Here is a 20,056-nt window from a genome sequence, read left to right as displayed (position 1 = left end):
ACAATATATATTTCTCTCATACTTTTTGCAACGTTTTTATTTGGACTTTGTTTTATTTGATTAAGAATAATTTTCTTCTTTGGTTCTCGTTGTCGTTTTGAAATCTGCAACAAGTTTCATCACAATATACTTTGGCATACTTTGACTTTTATTTGATGTCCTTGAAAATATTTTGTTACAAATTTGGTGGTTAATATTTCCACTATAAAAAAATTTATGCTCTTTGGATATTTTAACTTTATAAAACTTAACCTTACATTCCGCACTTACCTTTGTTCTTCCATATTTTAAAACCAATGTATGTTACAACACCAAGAATAACACAACCATTTAATTATTATTATTATGGACTTGTTAATGCATCACAAAATCTAAATATTCTAGATTATTTCTTTTCACTCGATCAATATTGCCGATTGTGCACATGCGGCCGTTCCAACATTCCCTTCTATTTATCGTATTCTCATGGAGAACGAAAATCAGAATTAGAACTAAAGAATCAGAACAGAATCAGCGAATATAGAATTAATTAGTCATTAAGATTAACAGAGTTAGTCAAAGAATATGTATTAAGAAACAGTCAAGAGAGCCAAGATTTAAGCAGAATTAAGAAGAAAAAAAGTATTAAGAATTGATGTAAAGCCGGGCTCGATGACGCAATCAATATTAACCAGACATACGATGAGTGAGTCCATAGTTTTCCATTCAATTCATTTCACTACTACGTATCGATTTAACTTCTTTCATTTTATATATTTTTATATTATTAATTTAAAGAAACAAAGTCGTCTTTGTGCATTAATTTACGTAAAGAAGAGAAAAGAAAAATTCTCTTTTATTTGCAACATTGCTCCTGCATTTTTGCATTGCATTTTTCCTGCTTAACAACTTAACATACATTGAGTCAATTTTTTCTCAATAAATGCCTTTTTAAAGACAAAAATGATTAGAATACTTACATGCAAGCACCTAAAAAATAAAATGTTATTAAATTTTAATAGATATCTTTTGGGGATTGGTATTTTCGAAACATACGGTGAACATGCAATACCCTTTTAGTTTATAAAAAATCCTCAGCTTACAAAAATAGAAAAATTCTAATTTAATTTGGGCGTTCCCCGAAAGGAAAATATACCCCCCGAAAATATTCAGCCAAGTCTAAAATTCTTCACTCTTTTTGTCTTGGGAAAAGAAAAAATATTTTTTCCTCTGTGTAGGAAAACAGATTTCGATCCAACATGTTTTTGCCTTCAAAAGCCCAGTCGTTTATCTTATAGACAGAATCCGTTCGTCCTTACTGTAAAGTATGGGATATAAAATTGGAACAAAAAACATTCCTTTTTAATAGAAAAATTATTTCTACGTATATTTTTTTCATCATTTTTCAAAATGTCAATTATGATTTATAATATTAGTCTTGACGGCATTATTCTCATAACGAAATTAAGACAATAAGGTTAAGCGAAGAACGATTTTTCTTATATTTTCAGCTCGACTAAAAATTAAAAAAATAACTAGACTTTGATAGATGTCGACTGAATTTTGTAGTTTGTAGAATTTTTTTCGTGGGCATTTTCCAAAGTTAAGAATAGTTCATTGATATTAGCTTTGCTGGTAATATATTTAAAGTAAACATTCTTAGAATATCCATTATATTCACCAGATTTGGTCCCCAGTGTGTATTTTTAATTTCTACGATGGTTCACGTTGAATCAATGGTATCCATCTATTTTGAGGAGATAATTCACTTAAATTGAATTGCTAGATATGTAAAAACCTCCATGTAAGAGCCTTGGTTATCATCAATTTTCTCTAGAGTAACACTTTTGTTATTTTGGTAAATTTTATGTTACGGTTGGAACTCGAATGGGAAGTTCTGCGGCACTCAACTTATTTATCCGACTTAGCGCCTTTGTTTTACCAATTATTCAGATGCAGGATGCCACGGCTGACACAGGGTTCTAAAATGCTGAAGAATTGCAAAAATAGATTGATTATTGGATCGGTGCCAAACTAATCAACAAATAGGACAATATCGCTATGTCGCCAGAAAGATGGCGAAAGTTGTAGAAAATGTTGAAAAACGTTCCTAAAAGCTATACCCGGTCAAAAATGTGTGACATCCAGGAATATTGCAGGGCAATATTTCTTTTCTTCGAATTCCTTTTCAACAACCGCTGTTACTCTGTGCACTTGGTCGATTGTCGAGTGATGATTTAAACTTGTCTTGCCGGTTTCTCAAGTTTTTTAAGCATACTTATTGATAATGATTATTGCTTTTTGTGACAGCTATTTCAATAAGTCATGTAAAATATCATCAATTCCAGGAGACATTTTAGGATTGAGGTTGTTGTCAATTTCTTTGGCAATTTCCATTGGAGAAATCAGATTTACAGCTACATTAGGTTGATAAACAGGATTTATATCTATTGTAGATTCTATATCATACGGCTGGAATATGTTAGCTAAATGTATTGCGAATTTTAATAGGTGGTATTCTAATAATTGGTCTTTTGAATATCTGAGTTACTTTTCATAGCGAATAATCTTTGTTTGCTTCCGAGGATAAGATTAAGTGATAAAAATTGTTCTGTAATTTTGAGTTTTACTGAAAAAATTAATCGTTTTCCAAAATTAAATATAGTTAATCGATATTAAAATGATAAGGAAAACATTAGAAAGCCGAAAGAGTTCAATGACGCAGAATTGGAAGTTGGAACATAAATGCATATCGATACATTTTCTAATTACTGTTTTTGAGTTGCACGTTGGAAGAAAAAGTTTTTTGTGCTAAAAGAAATGCTACTAAGTGATAACTTTTGACTGTAAAAATAAGCTGTAACCTATAAAAATATATATAGAGGCGTCATAGCGAGACTTATGTTACATTTTCAACCATTTTTGCTGGATATTTACTATTTATTTATTTATTTATTACCGACAGAGAATAATATGTATAAGCAATATATGAAAATACTAAAAATTAATTATAACTTCAATAAGTAAATCATTTCTATTAAGCAAAATCTAAAATGCCTTATTAAAAAAATACATTTGTAATACTCAAAAAATATATATCGTATGCTCAAATAATAGCAATATCAAATTAAAGCCATAAAAAAAATACCCAAGCCAAACTCACTTATTGAAGCTAAAATGGAACAAACGATGTTCAGCGAAGTTGCATAATGGATGAATACCTAAAATTGCAACAACACGTACAATACAGAAAAATAATATTGCTTATAAATGAATAAAACGTAGCATTACGAAAAAGAAACATTTAGTAAAGGATACCTACAAACAGCCAGTGTAACAATCGAAGTAGTTCATGGGCAATAACAATGTCTGCGATCTATTGTCTACCTAAACATAGCAAGGCAAAACATTTTCAAGCTTTCTTTAGTACGTTTTGTAATAAATTTATTGTCGGAAGAAATTGTATTAATATTTTATTTATTAAATTAGATACTTCATCGGGACTGAAACTAATAAAATCAAAGAGTAGAGAGTTGGAAGTGGAACTGATATGAAGACAGGTAATTTACAGCATAACTCTACTAATGAACCGACATATTGGCCATACACATAACAGAAAATATACAGAAGGCAGTATTAAGCACTTCAACGCTTAGGATTCCACTTAATGAAGTGATATTCTACGTATAATCTACATAATAGTTATTACCGGAAATACTTACTCCCTACTGGACATATTGTTTGATTGATTGTATTCACCGGATTTGGTTCCCAGTGTTTATTTTTTTATTTCAATAAGGGTTGAAGCAATGGGTAATTGTCAAATTGGTTTTTTGTATTAAAAAAGTTAAATAAACATCTCGAAAAGTGTATTCTTCTATTTTATTTAACTTATGGCTTAATTGACGATGTTCTTGCATACTTCCCTGTTTACGTGCTTTGATTATTTACTAAATAATTTCCGTGACCTATATAAGTTCTAGTGGTTTTAGTCATCGAACTCTGATGTTTGTTCGCCAACTTTCTAATCTTGTTCTCAGGCATAGGCTCTTACAGGTCAATATCGTTGAGGTATTTTGTTTTGGAACGTCTGACGTCAAATTTGCGTTCGTATATCATCAGAGTGGCGTCAGACTAGCTGGTATAGTTTTATTTTCAATCTAAGATGTAATTATTTGCATTTTTTGACTCCAGTAAATACTGATTTAATTTTGGAGAATTGTTTCGCAATGTCCAATATCTAAATGACTCTACAATCTCTTTTTCGATGCGTTTTATTGGTTTATTTCAGTCGCTATGATAAGACTCGTAAAGGTATATCATTCGTTTATTATATTTCTATAGTGCGTTTGTTGTTTATTTGCTTTTGACAATATTTTCTGTATGTAGGCCATAAAGAAGGGTACGCTTAGTATTTTTATATAGTCTATCTAAAGATATTTTGAAATATTATCAACGATGAGTTTTAGTTCACTTTTGCTTTAGCATACAACGAAATTGTAATTTAAATAAAATAATTAAATACTGTTATCAAATATAATTCATTTTAATATTATAGTAGATTTAATACATATATTATCGAAGGACTAACATACAACTAAGTAACCACGTATGAAGTAGGCCCGTTTTTCTATATAGTGGTATCCCCCGGAGGTATAATCCACCTAATTAACAATTGTATATCCACGTAACATATTTTGCTTTCATTAGTGAACATATATAAAATTTACGCTTATTTTTTGTATCATTCAGTATAGTGATACATTCTTTACAAGGAAATAAAGACACTTTGATATTACTGCATTTCTTCTTAGTATGTTATGTTAATATTTGTATACATCTTTCTTAATAAAACAAGATTTAATCACTACATTCTCCTTAATACAATTACCATATCTGCAAAACAGTTACTACATTTCTCTCCTTTCATATTTTAACCAAATGCTAATAACTTGCACATAAATCTTTTACAATCTACAATAACATTTCCTATAGTTATCATATATTAATTATATACCCACCTTAGAAATTGGCAGCATTGAATCATATCATATTCAGAAAGTTTCATTCAAGCGAATAACTAAGCTGTTAATTTCCAATCTATTAACATTCCATCATTTATCAATTTTTTCTTCAATGTTTTCGATCGGGTGCATCTAAACCGAAAGTGTAAAACCGAATGTTAAACATTCCTGTTTCCAGCATGAAGCACAATATATCTGCAATAATTATTAATAAATGGTATGATTAATAAAGCCGAATCAATTGTTATTTCAACGTTTACATTTTTCCATCAACTTTTGTGGTCATAACACTATTTTTATTATCATCTTGCCACGAGTGATCATTGAGTATGTTGGTCCCATTCTGAAATATCCATGTATCATCTAAATATTTAAATAATAAGCATTCCTTCATTTTATTATATGGTTTTAAAAATTGTATTTTTTCAAAAGCAATATCCAGAAGTTCCATTAGACCTCTTCCATAATTTTTGGACTAATAGTTTCCTTTTAAATAATTGTATTAATTTATGTTTGTATTGTAAAACTACTCACTGTTTTTATACATTTCATATTTTTAATCTCTGATAGCGCTATCATCAAGTTGATCTTGATTCGTCACAGGCTTCGTTTGAGGAGGGTTTTTTTTTTGGTGAACTCAAAATTTTATTTTTTATTTTTTGAGATATTTCACTGATCGAGGCTATACCAATATTCAATTACTTGTCTAACGCATTTTGCTGGCCTCTATTATCTGGTTCTTTTTCAAGTAACTGATAAGAGATGCAATCTATTCTGTCTGGCTGCGGAATTTTCAATCAGAGTAATAATAAACAATCAAAACGAGCAAAGCATTAAAACAAGTTTGCCTGTTTATCAAATATATCTAACTCTGTAGACAACCAATATGAGATTAAGTTTACTGAAGCACCGCAGCACCGCAGTATCTCATGCCCCACTTGGCTATTCCATCAAGATTGTTTTATTATACTGTGTTAAACTGTCTCCTTTATTTTATTCCTAGATATTTTCAAGTCAGTAACGCCATAGTAAATTTAACAAATATGTTTTAAAATGTAAAGCTTTTTTGCTCTATAATACATAATTGTGTTCACAATAAATTGTTGCAAATATTCTGATAAGATGGTTAATGGTGATAATGATGAGGCTTACAAATTAGTTTTAAAGGATTTTTAACTAGTAGTCTTATTGTGAAAAATGATAGCTGCTACTTTCCCCTTCTTTCAGGCAATTTACGGACTTCATCTCGAAAGAGCGATGTATCATCATCTTTTGAGATTATCTACGACTCTGAGAATGTTTTGGTATCTTCATAGGAATTGAAGCGCTGCTCAGACTCATGTGACCGAACATGTGATAATTAGTAATTAGAAGGAGCAAAGTCTGGGGTATACGGCATTTCATATTTAGTGTTTTCACTTATTTTTTCTTCGATTTTGCGACATGTAGTTGATTATTGTCACGCAGAAGAATAACATTTTTGTGTCTTTGATCACCTTCCGTTTTTCGCACACTGATCGACTCAGGTGCGTCAATTATAATCGACAGCTATTTCCATTGATGCTTTTATTTGATTTTAGCAGTTCATAGTAAACCAGACCAAGCGCACCAAATACAGAGAATTAACTTGTAGCCATGGGTATTCAGATTTACCGTTAATGTTGATGCATAACCAGGTGGAGTAATTTCTTACCTTAATACTACATAATCTAATAGTGTTGTGGGTAATGTTCAGAACACTCTTTGTCGTTGAAGTCAAAAGCATCACTTTGAAAACGTCGAATCCAGTATTCACATGTTAAAATATACAGAACAAGGCTACCATAACCTTCACAAGATAAGGAAAGTAGAACGGCAATTTTTCGATTCAGCTCGGACACTCTTAATGGTAGAAAGTTTGGAGGATAAGGTCTCGGAAAAGCTGAGATCTGGCAAGGGCAAAGTTTCTAAATCTCTTTCTCTTGGAAACTCATATTTCAACGCGCAATAACTTTGAATGGGTAAACTAATGGCTTAATGGCTTAAAATAAGTATGGCTTCATCGAATAACTTTTAAAACATGGGTGGCGCTAGTTTTATTACATTCACCGCCTTTTCACTTAGTACTAACCTTTAAAAGAAAGCTGTTAATTTCATGACATTCTACTCATAAGTTTGTGAGTTGTTGTGCTATGTTAGTAACGTTGGTTTGCTGATTTCAAACGTGGTCGTCCAAATCAGGTGGTAACAAAAGAAAACTTAAAAAAAACACAAAATCGTTTTTAGTGATTGAAAATTAAAGTTGTGTGAGTTAACATTGTAAAGATATCAAAAGAACGTATGAGATTTATTTTGCATGAACATTTGACTGTCTGTAGGCTCTGCTCAAAGTGGGCGCCGCCTTTGCTCACTGTTGACCAAAAACAAGAACGTGTTAATGATTGCTTATAGACAAGAGTATAAAATCCGTTGCAATATTTGTCATCAAACTAGGTTATACTTGATTGAGGTACCTTTAGAGACGATGTTTTCTAATACCTTAGAATGGTCCGTGGTTTGGATCCTACGTTATGAAATTAGGTAACAAACTAACAGACTATGTAGCTTATACAATTATTAGATATAAATTTATATTTGGTAAAAATACACTTTACTGACGTTCAATTTCGATAGCAAAATCTTTTTAATGGAACTTACGGTGAAAAGAAAACATTTTGAAAATCCTAATTTCATTTAGAAGTCCCTAAGAGAAAGTTAGAGTTCCCCAAACAGAAAACAACGGGGCGGAATATATTGAGTCATGTCTAAAATTTCTCACTTTTTTGTTTTAGCAAAAGAAAAATTATTTTATCTCGTTTCATGGCATTCTCGTCCTTTGAAACTTAGTCGTTTATTTTGTAGCCATAATAGAATAATTTGAAGGTCCTTATAACTTTTGAGGTATATAAATTAGATTAAAATACATTTCTTTTTATAACTGAGCAGTAAAGTATTTTTTCGGTCTTTAAGTGTTTTGGACTAAAACATTAGTTCATCTAATATTGGCGGTTCGATACTTGACACATTGTTTTCCATTTGTTATTATTCATATATATTTACTCGTATTTATTTATATCTATTGATTTAGAGAAATTTAGAGAAATCCCATTTTCTGGCATGCAATTCAGATATTGTTAGAAAATAATATATTTCGAAATATGCTAATATAAAAAAGATTATTAAAAATGTTTGTGTCAAATATTATTTAAATTATTTTCGTTCCAGTCTTCTTAATCTTTTTATCGTTAGTAAATATTTCAATGAAATCACATTGATGTATAAATAACGCATTTAATTAAACAATAACTTCCTTAAAATAAAAGAAATTAGGAAAACTAGTACCATAGTTTATTTTATGAGGTATGCTGCTGGGCACATCATTTTTTCTTTTAAAGAGCCCTGTTAGAGATGTGCGAGCCCAGTGTTATCTAAGAATAAAAATAACAATATTTAACATTTAAATATCCGTTAAAACCGACTCTTCAACATCCGTCAAATTAGAGATGGCTGAGTTAAATCGATGGACCAGATGAAATTGTAAAATAATTGCGGTATACAGAAATATCAAGCATAGATTCAAGTTAGATCATATACAGTATAGACCAAACAAAATTAGATATAATAAATACCATAAAATTATGGTAGAAAGTATTTTTAACGATATTGGTTGAATACTATGAGTTTTTTTAGTGGTGTTACTATTAGGTGTTTGCATATATTAACATATTTTTCTTATTGAAAAAAATTGATAATATATATACTTATTAAAATATTTACCATCATTTCCCGCAATGTTTCTTCATGTTTCTGGTAACATAGCGATATCGTGTCCAACGATTGTTCATCTATTTCTATAGAAAGGAGGCGCTATATAGCGTATCCTTCACAACACTTGCAATGTGTGGCTGAATGTTGTCATACAAGAGAATGACTTTAGATATGGATGGCTCTCTTGGATCAACCTAAGACTTTTTAATTTGGAACTGTCGTAGAAGATAAACTTGTCATCGCCAGTAACAATACGCCATAGAAAGATTTTCTTTCTTGTCTGGAAAACAATGAAATTGCGATGCTGAAACGGTTCAAAATGCCATTTTTTTTTGTCATTTTACTGTGACAGCCATTTTTTAGTCCTTTTGGATCTTGTCTATCGCATGTAAAGGTCTGGAAACAGTTGATTTATCAACTGCTGGTCTGCATAATAGTTTTTACATAGTCTGGGTTTGATTTATATCCAATAATTCTTATAATTTAAAATATTAGAACTTTTTTGGTATCCCATGTTGTCATTGACAGAAAACCCACCATTTTTAATTCGTTGCATCTAAATCCGACAATTGGGGTATGATAGAGCAGTATCATTATAATATGTTAATGTTCTAAAAGTGTTTTATGGATTTTGATACCTGTTGTTTACAACACATTAATATTTCGCATTTTCACCAACTAATATTCCTGTTGAAAATTCTCGCTTAAATTTATGATTTTTACTTTTAAACAGCCTGTAGGGTATATATTTACCTATTCCTCGTTCAGAAATATTAACAGGTGAAATTATCTATTTTTATATGGAGAACATAAATTTATTTTGCTTCGAATGTGTGTTTACAATTAAAATTACAAGAATCTTCAAATTTTTTGAAATTACACAAAATAATCTCTATGAAGATATTCCATATGTATTTACTAATTTGTTCATGTTATTTTAGCGTTTTTATAGTTTGTTTTGTTAGTTTTATTAAGCCGCTTTTTCTTTCTAAATTATGTAATGTTGATAGTATTTTTAAACATTATTATAATCAGATAATTTGCGACTTCAAAAACAAAACAAACTAACTCTTTAACATGGTTTCAAACTCGCGAGTCATTAAATAATAATGATTTAGAATGTGCAGCGAGCATTTAACATATGTACTGTTATATACTTGTTCAATATGACTGGAAGTTTCCATAAGAATTCAAAGTGCCTGAACTGTATAGATGTATAAAAACACAGGCAACACTACAAAAATGTTTTCACCCTGAGTGATATAACTCAGCCTGAACTTCCAACTTGTTTTTCTACTGGAAGATTGCCAATTTATATAATAGGTAGATTTTTTAAGTTAATAAGCTAAGAGTTATATTTTTTTTCTTCAATTAGGTGTTAAACTCCACAATTAATATTAATTTATTCAATATATTATTTTTAGTATTTCTAGTCTATACCAGTTTTCACTATTTTTCATTATTGCTAGAAATATGGGGATTCAATTATGCCAGTAAAATTCGTTTGAAATTTTACTATATATCTGAGGCAGCCTTGAACTCACATTCCTTATCCCTTACATTCCGTATATCCTCTGTTTTTCCACATAAAATCCAACATTTTATCTCAGAATAGATTCTATATAGAGATTAATGTTATGCGTTATGCGAAAGCTATGCGTTGCGGTTTATATGTACCAATAAAGGGTGTAGTATCATCGATTATAAATAGTTTGTCATTTGTAATGTGACTGTATGTTGTTATTATTCCATTAATTTTTCATTTACCATATTTTATTATAATAAGCGTAAATGAGCAAAACGGGTGAAAAACGCAACAATTAATTGTACAAGGAAATGGTGTATATAATAATTAAAAACTATTAAACCTATATTACCTAATCTATTGAAGTAATATACCATAATATTAAATAGAAAAATTGAGAAATATGACAAAAATATTTTCCTCACTAGAAATTGATAGAATGAACAGAATCTCTAGATCGAAATTAAGTGACAAAATAAACCAATGAGATAAAAAAAGATAAAACAAGTCCTGGAGCGACAAGAAAAAAGGACACAAGAATTATAGGGAGTAACAATTTGAAAAAATCCGATCATATTTTCCGTTATAAATATGTTAAGGAACAAAGGTGATAAACAAAGAATGTAAACACCATAAGGTAAAGTTTAGATCAATTGTAACATTAACTACATAATCAAAAGTAACAAAAACAGTCAAGAATAAAGAAAATCAAGAGATCTTAAATATAAAAATTCATGAATATTTAGACAGAGAATATAGAGAGATTAGAAACAGAACCTAGAAATGGAGAAAGAGAGAAATAAACAAGCGAAATAATAAAAATTAGTGTTATAGAAAGAAAAGCAAACTAAAGGTATGTTCCGATTATATTAACTCCAAGGGAAATGGGAGATACAGTGAGTGTTGTAAATAACGTAAATAACCAAGATAATTCTAATAATAAGAAAACCAAGAAAGGGATTATAAAACCAGAGAATAAAGACTTTTAATAACGGCGAACATGAAACAAAAGATACTAGATCGTAAAATATTAAGATGGAAGAACTCGATCATGATATTGAGAGGAAATTAAAAAAAGAATAGAACTGAAAAGATATTGATCCGCTTCAAAGGAAGTCGAAGAATATCTTCGAAGCTTCTTTTTCTTTAATGGCCAATCACTTATCAGCTATATATTGTTTAAAAATAAACAAATCAGTTTCGTGGAATTTATTTAATTAAAACCGTCCGGTCAATGACCGGGCACCCGGGTATCCATTTCAAATCCGCAGGTAAAATATATTAACTTCTTAAAATTTTTTTATGGCCGTCTGGATCCCCAAAATTGAAGTAATTTGAGACCCATTTTTTGTCAATTTTTTTAACAATCACTTAATTAATAAAAGTTACTATCAAACTTGATACCCCGCCCGTTCAATATCCAGTTACCCGGCTACCCACTAAGATTAATGTATGAACGATGGGTTTATACACACTTCAGAGATTGCTTAAAGTATTTAGTTAAATTGACTTTTAAATTGATAATAGACAATATAGTTTGTAATTGTTTTTTAGTTTAACGTATCTAGATTTAACAGCATGTTGGTGTTCCTGTTAGGTCCACATCTCTCTCGAAAAATATTACGCCTCCCGGCTTGATGTTCACTTGGTGATGTCGCAGCCCACTGAGTACCATCTTTTGCTGTCATTCCAGATGCCGTCGCTTCTACTTCACTTTCTTCATCGTCATCCTCTCCGTCTTCATCTTCATTATTGCGTGCAATTTCATCATCTCTTATGAATAAAATATACAATTTTTATAACATAAAATACATTATAATTATTAACGTACACAAGAGAAAATAGAAATGTTCATTACCTGTATCATCACAATCCGAAGCTGCCGCCTGACTCGGGGAAAAATATTCATCATCACTACTATCCAATACGCAGTCATCATCAGATTCTTCTGCTTCCAATGTTTTCTCCAATTCCTTATTACTCTGAGAGCGGGTGACTATTTGTAAACAATTTGAAATTTATTCATTACTATTTTTTTAAAATATTGAAAACATAAAATAAATAATTTACTTGAAAATAAAACAATTAAATCTCTCCTTACCGTCTAAAACTCGATGAATCAGCCATTGTATTTAGATTAAATACAATTTTTTTATTAATATATTATTATTATATTATATTTTAATATATTAATAATGTTAATAATTAATATTAATTTTGTATATTTTCTTTTCACTTTCAGTGTATATTTTATAGCCTGTTCACTACGTTTGTAGAATTCAACTGAACACGTTTCTTTTTTTTCGTACGCATGAGAAGGGGAAAGGGACATCTCAGGTACCTAAATATCAATTGGCTTGGCATTTCGCATTATTACTTCTGTGAGGACTATAAACTATGTAGGACTAAACCCTATAGCTATTTCATATGCCACATAGTACCCGGTCATTGAACGAATGGTCCATGACCGGACGGTTAAATTGTCAGATGCTTGCATGTATTTTGATCATTTGTTCACTTTAAAGCGAAATTTATTTTCCACCATTTTCTACAAATGTTTCCCATCCTTCTGATAGTTGGCGATTCAGTATGGAAATCGACTTATGACTGTGACGTTGAGCCTATTTTTTGCTTATGCATATAATGCAATAGCTGGCATTTTTTCAGTCCACTGTAAAAATGCAATAATAGATCCATTCCGGTTTTAGCAGTTCGTAATATGCACCAACCCTATGGTGTAATACACTATATACTCAAAAAGACATTATGGTCATGGAAATGTTTTGGTGTTTAGTTGGATTACCATTCTGGATCAACAACAATATATACAATATTTTGGGATTGTCGTAGCATATCTATTTTTCGACATTATCCATAATATGATACAAAAATTGTTCTTTTTTTATATAGCAAAGAATAAAGCTGCGATGATGAAACGGTTGATTTGATTTGATGATACCACATTTTAATGTGGTAGCCATTTTCCGTTCATTGAGATTATTTTCCATCATGCGAAAATGTTTGAAAGTTTCGATTCATCAACACCTAATCTGTCCGAAAATTCTTTGATAATTTGGACGTGGTTCTCGGTCAATAAGTCGATGTCTTGGAACTTTCTTGTTCCTTCAGGCCGTTCGTTGTTAATTACGTCAAATTCAATAAATATATAATATATAATATATAATATATAATATATAATATATAATATATAATATATAATATATAATATATAATATATAATATATAATATATAATATATAATATATAATATATAATATATAATATATAATATATAATATATAATATATAATATATAATATATAATATATAATATATAATATATAATATATAATATATAATATATAATATATAATATATAATATATAATATATAATATATAATATATAATATATAATATATAATATATAATATATAATATATAATATATAATATATAATATATAATATATAATATATAATATATAATAATATATTTTATGTAGAGAAATGTCAAAACCATCGATTATTACAGAATATTTCTCTTGGAAAATATAAATATTGAACTATATAAGAAGTTTTTCATTATTATATAAAAATTCTCAATTCCTTTGAAGAGTGTTGAGGTTGGATAAAAATAATGATTGAAATAAAATTAACAATTTTGGAATTGAGATGGTGTTTCGTTCATAGAATTGTGAAAAAAACGATATTATATTATTTTATTATGAGGCACGTGGTAAAACAACATGAAATCTAAAACTGATCCATATTTTGTAATCATGACTCATATGATGCATGTTGCCTATTATATTGTTTAATGCTCTAGTAGTTGTTCGGTTTAATTTTTTATCGCATTAATTGATAATTTTTATCGATACAATATGTTTGAGGTTTTGTGGAATAACGGAAATAGCACTCCTAATATGATGTGTGTTTATCTTGCATTTCGGTCAAACCACAGACGCTAAATCTCATAGTGTATATCTACAATAAGTTTTATGTCTTACAGTGGTGATTCCAAATAGAATTTACTAACTTTCAAAAGTGAATGAAGCTGTTGTGAGTTTTTTCTGTATTTATATTTTTTATTAATAAATATAAAATAATCTCTGGCAGGACAATTTTATAAGCAATATAGTTTTATAAACTAATTGTTTTGGCCAAATACGGTTTCAAGGACGTTATTTAAAACACTTGACGTAATATTCATCATTAATTCGTCTTGAGTCGTATTTTTCAAGTAATGAATTGAATTATGACATATATGCTAATATTGCTGGATTATGATTTATATTATATAAATGATTTATATTGAAACAATGTCTTGTCTTGTCTGTCTAAAATAGAAAATAATACATAAAAACCTATTAGGTTAAACTAATTGAAATTTTTGGAATTTTGTCATATCTATTTTTTTTCAGTATTTGTATTTTTTATTTGTATGACTTCACAATTTTATAAACATTATAGTGGCTGTTTAAACTTAGTTATATTAAAACTTATTTTACCAAATACTAATTGTTTTGACCAAATACGGTTTCAAGGACGTTATTTAAAACACTTTAAAACTTGACGTAATATTCATCATTAATTCGTCTTGAGTCGTATTTTTCAAGTAATGAATTGAATTATGACATATATCTTAATATTGTTGGATTATGATTTATATTATATAAATGATTTCTATTGAAACAATGTCTGTCTTGTCTTGTCTGTCTAAAATAGACAATAATACATGAAAACCAATTCCGTTAAACTAATTGAAATTTTTGGAATGTTGTCATATCTATTTTTTTTCAGTATTTGTATTTTTTATTTGTATGACTTCACAATTTTATAAACATTATAGTGGCTGTTTAAACTTAGTTATATTAAAACTTATTTTACCAAATACTAATTGTTTTGGCCAAATACGGTTTTAAGGACGTTATTCAAAACACTTTAATAAATTGACGTAATATTCATCATTAATTCATCTAGAGTCGTATTTTTCAAGGTATGAATTGAATTAAGATATGTATACTAATATTGTTGGATTTTGATTTATATCTTATAATAGATTTATATTGAAACAATGTCTTTAGAGTGGAATAAAATTGCATAGAATTGAAAATATACATCAAAAACAAATTAATAAAGGATAGTATAAAGCAAAATAGAAAATAATACCTAAAAACAGATTACCTGAACCCAATTAAAATTTTTGGAATGTTGCCAGATCTATTAGTTAACAGACGAAAATCTCATTCTCTTTTATATTCTAATTTTTATTTACTCTGGTGCACATAATTTTATATTTTAATTCCATGTATATATCAATTATGTCCTTAATTATAAGTCATTGATATTCTAATTATTTTAGAGTATTTACATCCTTAAACTCTTATTCAATATTATAATTAAGATATTAAAAATATTTTATAAATACTCACATTTATATTAAAAAAATAAATGCGTATATTTATTTTATGTATCTAATCATTTCGTAATTAAAAGTTGTATATAATATAAAAGAATATGATATTCGGATAATTTTAATTCGTTTTAAGTTAATATAAAATATATAATAATATTATATGAAACATAGTTTATATACTGAGTATATCAAGACTATTTAATTTTATTTGTTCTCTGTCATAAATCATTCGGTGAAATGTTTTTTCCTTCAATATCATAGAAGAGAGAGTGAATAGATTGTGGAGGAAATTAAAAAATGGAATTTTAATAAATTATATTATTTAAATACTAGTTGAAAATTGTATAAAACATTTTTAAAACGCATCAAAAAAGCAATATCTAATCTGATAACTGATAATTATTTTCTAGATGTACATTGTTATTGTTTTAAATATTATAAAGTAATATTAAAAACTTATTTTTCCAAAATATACCTAAAAATACAATATTTGAATTTAATGAATGTAATTATATATTAGAATTTTGAATACGAAACCTCCTTTCTTTTTTATATTTTTAGAGGAACTTAATGGGTCACTATTCATATTGGAAGTAGTCATGCAAATTGGAATTTTAGAAAATAGAATTTTCATTAAATTTTAGTTTGTACATTCTTTTACATATAAATAAAAAAGTCTAGAGTTTAGAGACGATTTAAGACAGATTTATAATACCCTTAAATAACATTTAGGAAATATAACATAATATTACATATATTCACATGGTCCTTAGTATTTATGATGTTACACTTTTTGGCTAAGCAGCAAATCAGCAAGTTGAAGGCACATATTTGTTTGTTTCAAAAGCATCTGCAGATGTGTTATAATTTTTAGTTTTCAAACCTCTGAATTTACTTCCAATAAAATATTTTTAACAAAAAAATTGAATCGACTTCAATAAATAAATAAGGAATTCACTAAAAATTAAAAAATAATCAAACTTATTATTAACACAAAAAAAAACACGTTTTAAAATAAAATATGTAAATAATCGTTGTAATTACCAAATAAATATAAACAAAAACTTTATTTAACCTATCTACTACATGTATTTTGTTGTCTACTGTATACACACACAATTTAGCTTAATATCTACCTAATCCCATTCATCTATTTAGAATATTATTTTAACTACTACTAACTGATCACTTGTTACGAGCAATAAATTAGATTTATTTGTTTGTAATTACATTTTTTGTATATGTCAGAAAATTATATTAATATTTGTTTATTGTTTGGTTAGACCTACTTCAATGTGATTATATTTTTCCCTTTTTAGTGTTAAATATTTACTTAAAAAATTATGCAGTTATTTTATTAAGTATTACAATGGGTAGAACAATAATTTGAAATAAGGAACGCTTCACTGCCCCGGGGTCCGCTACTTAACCTAAGTAGACAAACATTCTAACTAAACTAGAACAACAAAAAATGTCATTGTCCCCGCCGGGAATCGAACCTGCGGTCTCCGCGTGTTAACTGAACGCTCTAACTATGCTATGCTTAGTGTTTAAAAAACAAACTGAATGGCACTGAACGACTTCCGGTCTTCGGTTACATCAGTTCAGCAATAAAGTTATACACAAATATCTGATAATTTTAGATAAAAAAAATATGAAAACTTTTTACGTGCCATTGCAATTTGAGTGTTTTCCTCGATTTTTTTCCCTTCCTCCAAACAGATCCTGACTTGGTTACAAAGGCCACCTCGCAAGTGCACTCTTTCGAATAAAAAAAGAAGTTAGAAAATGGTTCATAAATCGGCGAGCATACATTAAAAAAAATATACAGTCGAACATAGAACCTCTTTTGAAGTCGGTTAAAAAAGAAATTTGTATTTAATATTGTTGTTGCCTTAAATGCTACAAAAATTATTTTATAACAACAAATATCCTTAAATTTATAACCAAAATTAGAACAACATATCAAATCGGAAAAAAGAAAATGAGTATATTTTTACCTCAAAACTTCTAGTGATTCAGACGCGCAAAATACGGTTAAGGAAGTGCCAATTTAAGTTTCTGTCGGCTTGGTGGCGCAGTAGTAAAGGCGATAGGACGGCCCTTCTATTGTTGTGATAGCCATGGGGCATGGTCGTAAATTTCTGTTTATGATGGTTTAAAATTTGTGATTGTCCTAGGCAAGAGTGTAAAATGATCGCAGTCACGCCAGTAACTAGGCTGGGTAAGACCGGATGTCTTCTGGGATGATTTCTAAAGTTGGTCGCTCGCCAGTCGGTAGACTAAATGCTGAGGACCGTGGTTCGGACCCCACGTTAAACTGTAGGTCCAGTTCAAATAAATCCCTAGTTCCTAAAAGGAGACTTAGATATAATGATAGAATGATTATGATAGAATAGATACTCTATAGACAGAATAAATGTTTGCTCGGTGGTTTAAAATTATTCTCAACTCAATGTCATCCATTATAGCGTACTATTTAAAATTATAAGCTAATCTTACTGGTTATGGGGGCATTCAGACATACATCTTTTATTTTTTTCATATTATTGATGTTTAACCCTTTAAAAATATACCCTTAAATGTTTATTAATATTTAAATTATTTTTTATTATTTTTATTGCTTGAAACTACTATTTTCGGGTTGGCAAGGGTATTTAAATTTCTACTGAACCGATTACTTAATTAAGTTTGGCGTGAGCCTCCTCTATTACATTTTTCTATTTTATCAAAGTAAAGAAAAGCGAAACAATATTTTTTCATCAAATTACGGTCTTTCGAACCACAATTTTTCGAAATCGATAATTTTTTATCTATATTTTTATATTTTTTTAAGATAATAAAAATTCCGAAAATTTACTTTGATACGATAGAAGAATCTATAGATTATAGATTGCATAGATAACAGTCAATTGAAAAGTCCTCGGCGTACCATAGTAAAACACATTTTTTGGCAATTTTTTTTTATTCAACATAATTCCCTTCAAGGGTGATACACTGAATATTGCGACCCTCCAACTTTTCGGTACCATTTTTGTAGTGCGATTTATCCTTTGCTTCAAAATAGGCCTCAGTCTCGGCGATCACCTCTTCATTCGACGAAAATTTCTTCCCAGCGAGTATATTTTTGACATCTGAGAACAGGAAGTAGTCGCTGGGATGAGGAAGCAATTCGAAGCCCAATTCATTGAATTTTGCCATTGTTTTCACTGAATTGTCACACGGTGCATTGTCTTGGAAGCAGCACTTTATGTTGTCCATTCTTTCTTTCCATTACCATTTCTTTTCCATTGTCACATATCGATGCAAAAACTCGGGTTTAATACTCTTGATCATCTTTAAACACTGCTCAGAAGCATCAACTCCTCGTTGCTTTTGGTCAAAATTGAGCTCGCGCGGCACCCACTTTGCATAGAGCTTTCTCATACCCAAATATTCGTGAATTATATCATGTACACGTTCAGTTGATATCTTTAGAGTGTCTGCTATTTCATTCAATTTCAATTTACGGTCATTCAAAATTATTTTATGGATTTTCTTAATGTTTTCGTCGGTAACAACCTCTTTAGGATGTTCACTGCGTTCTCCGTCTTCGGTGCTCATTTCACCTCGTCTAAACTTAGTATACCAATTCTTGAAGGTTTATTTTCCTAGAGTAGTATCCGGAAACTTGGCCAAGTTTTTGCTTCAACTGTATTTTTTCCCTTCAAAAAGCAGTATTTTATCAACACGCGAAATTCCTTTTTATCCGTTTTTTTCAGAATAACAAAAACTGTTTCACTGAAAGTGCTAAAATTCACAAACTAATGATCCGTGAGCTCAAATTTATACACGCATCTTTTGAGGGTTAGGGCTAACTAAAACATATGGATTTAATTCTAGTAGCGCCATCTATGTTTCAGACCGGGGACTTTTCAATTGACCTGTTATGTATGTTGATGGTTGTTGATAATGATAATGAATCATAAAGAAATAATTAATTTTTCAATTAAAAATTTGAATAAAAGGAATTTGTATACCTATTATATAGTATTTTTATAATTTTTAATCTGAAATAATATTCTTCCTTAACATTTAATTCGAATGAGATTTAGAAGAACGTTTTTAAAATACAGGTAATAAACATTTCAATAAGACTTATTTTCATTAAATGTAATTAATGTTTATACATAGAAAATCCTTTTAAATACCTCAAAAATTAATGCAAATACACTACCGAGGAATTAATTTAAATTGCCGGGATTGTTTCGTTCTTTTATGGAATTAATATTGAACGCCTCAAAAGCAGGTTTTTCTCCCGCTCGTCAGGTCTGAAAAGTTGGTGCAA

The 20,056-nt window shown here is 29.1% G+C and overlaps 1 protein-coding gene across 3 annotated transcripts in view; it reads left to right on the top strand.

Annotated features, from left to right (window-relative positions):
- The window catches only part of LOC143206585 (putative G-protein coupled receptor CG31760), a 337,104-nt gene that overhangs the window by 19,612 nt on the left and 297,436 nt on the right, over positions 1-20,056 (top strand). Inside the window, exon 1 of one of the 3 annotated variants that reach the window (XM_076419194.1) lies at positions 14,232-14,372. The exons of the other annotated variants lie outside the window; for them this stretch is intronic. The gene's annotated coding sequence lies outside the window, so the exon portion shown is untranslated. Of the gene's footprint in view, positions 1-14,231; positions 14,373-20,056 lie in introns of those variants that run through there. 3 annotated transcript variants of the gene reach the window in all.

This window comes from Rhynchophorus ferrugineus, unplaced genomic scaffold, assembly GCF_030347505.1.
Source record: "Rhynchophorus ferrugineus isolate W39M unplaced genomic scaffold, kcgeb_rfMv2 rfM1, whole genome shotgun sequence".
In the NCBI taxonomy this organism is placed as follows: Eukaryota; Metazoa; Arthropoda; class Insecta; order Coleoptera; family Curculionidae; genus Rhynchophorus; species Rhynchophorus ferrugineus.
The sequence above is the reverse complement of the archived record's forward strand: the minus strand, read 5'-3'. Positions and strand labels throughout refer to the sequence as shown.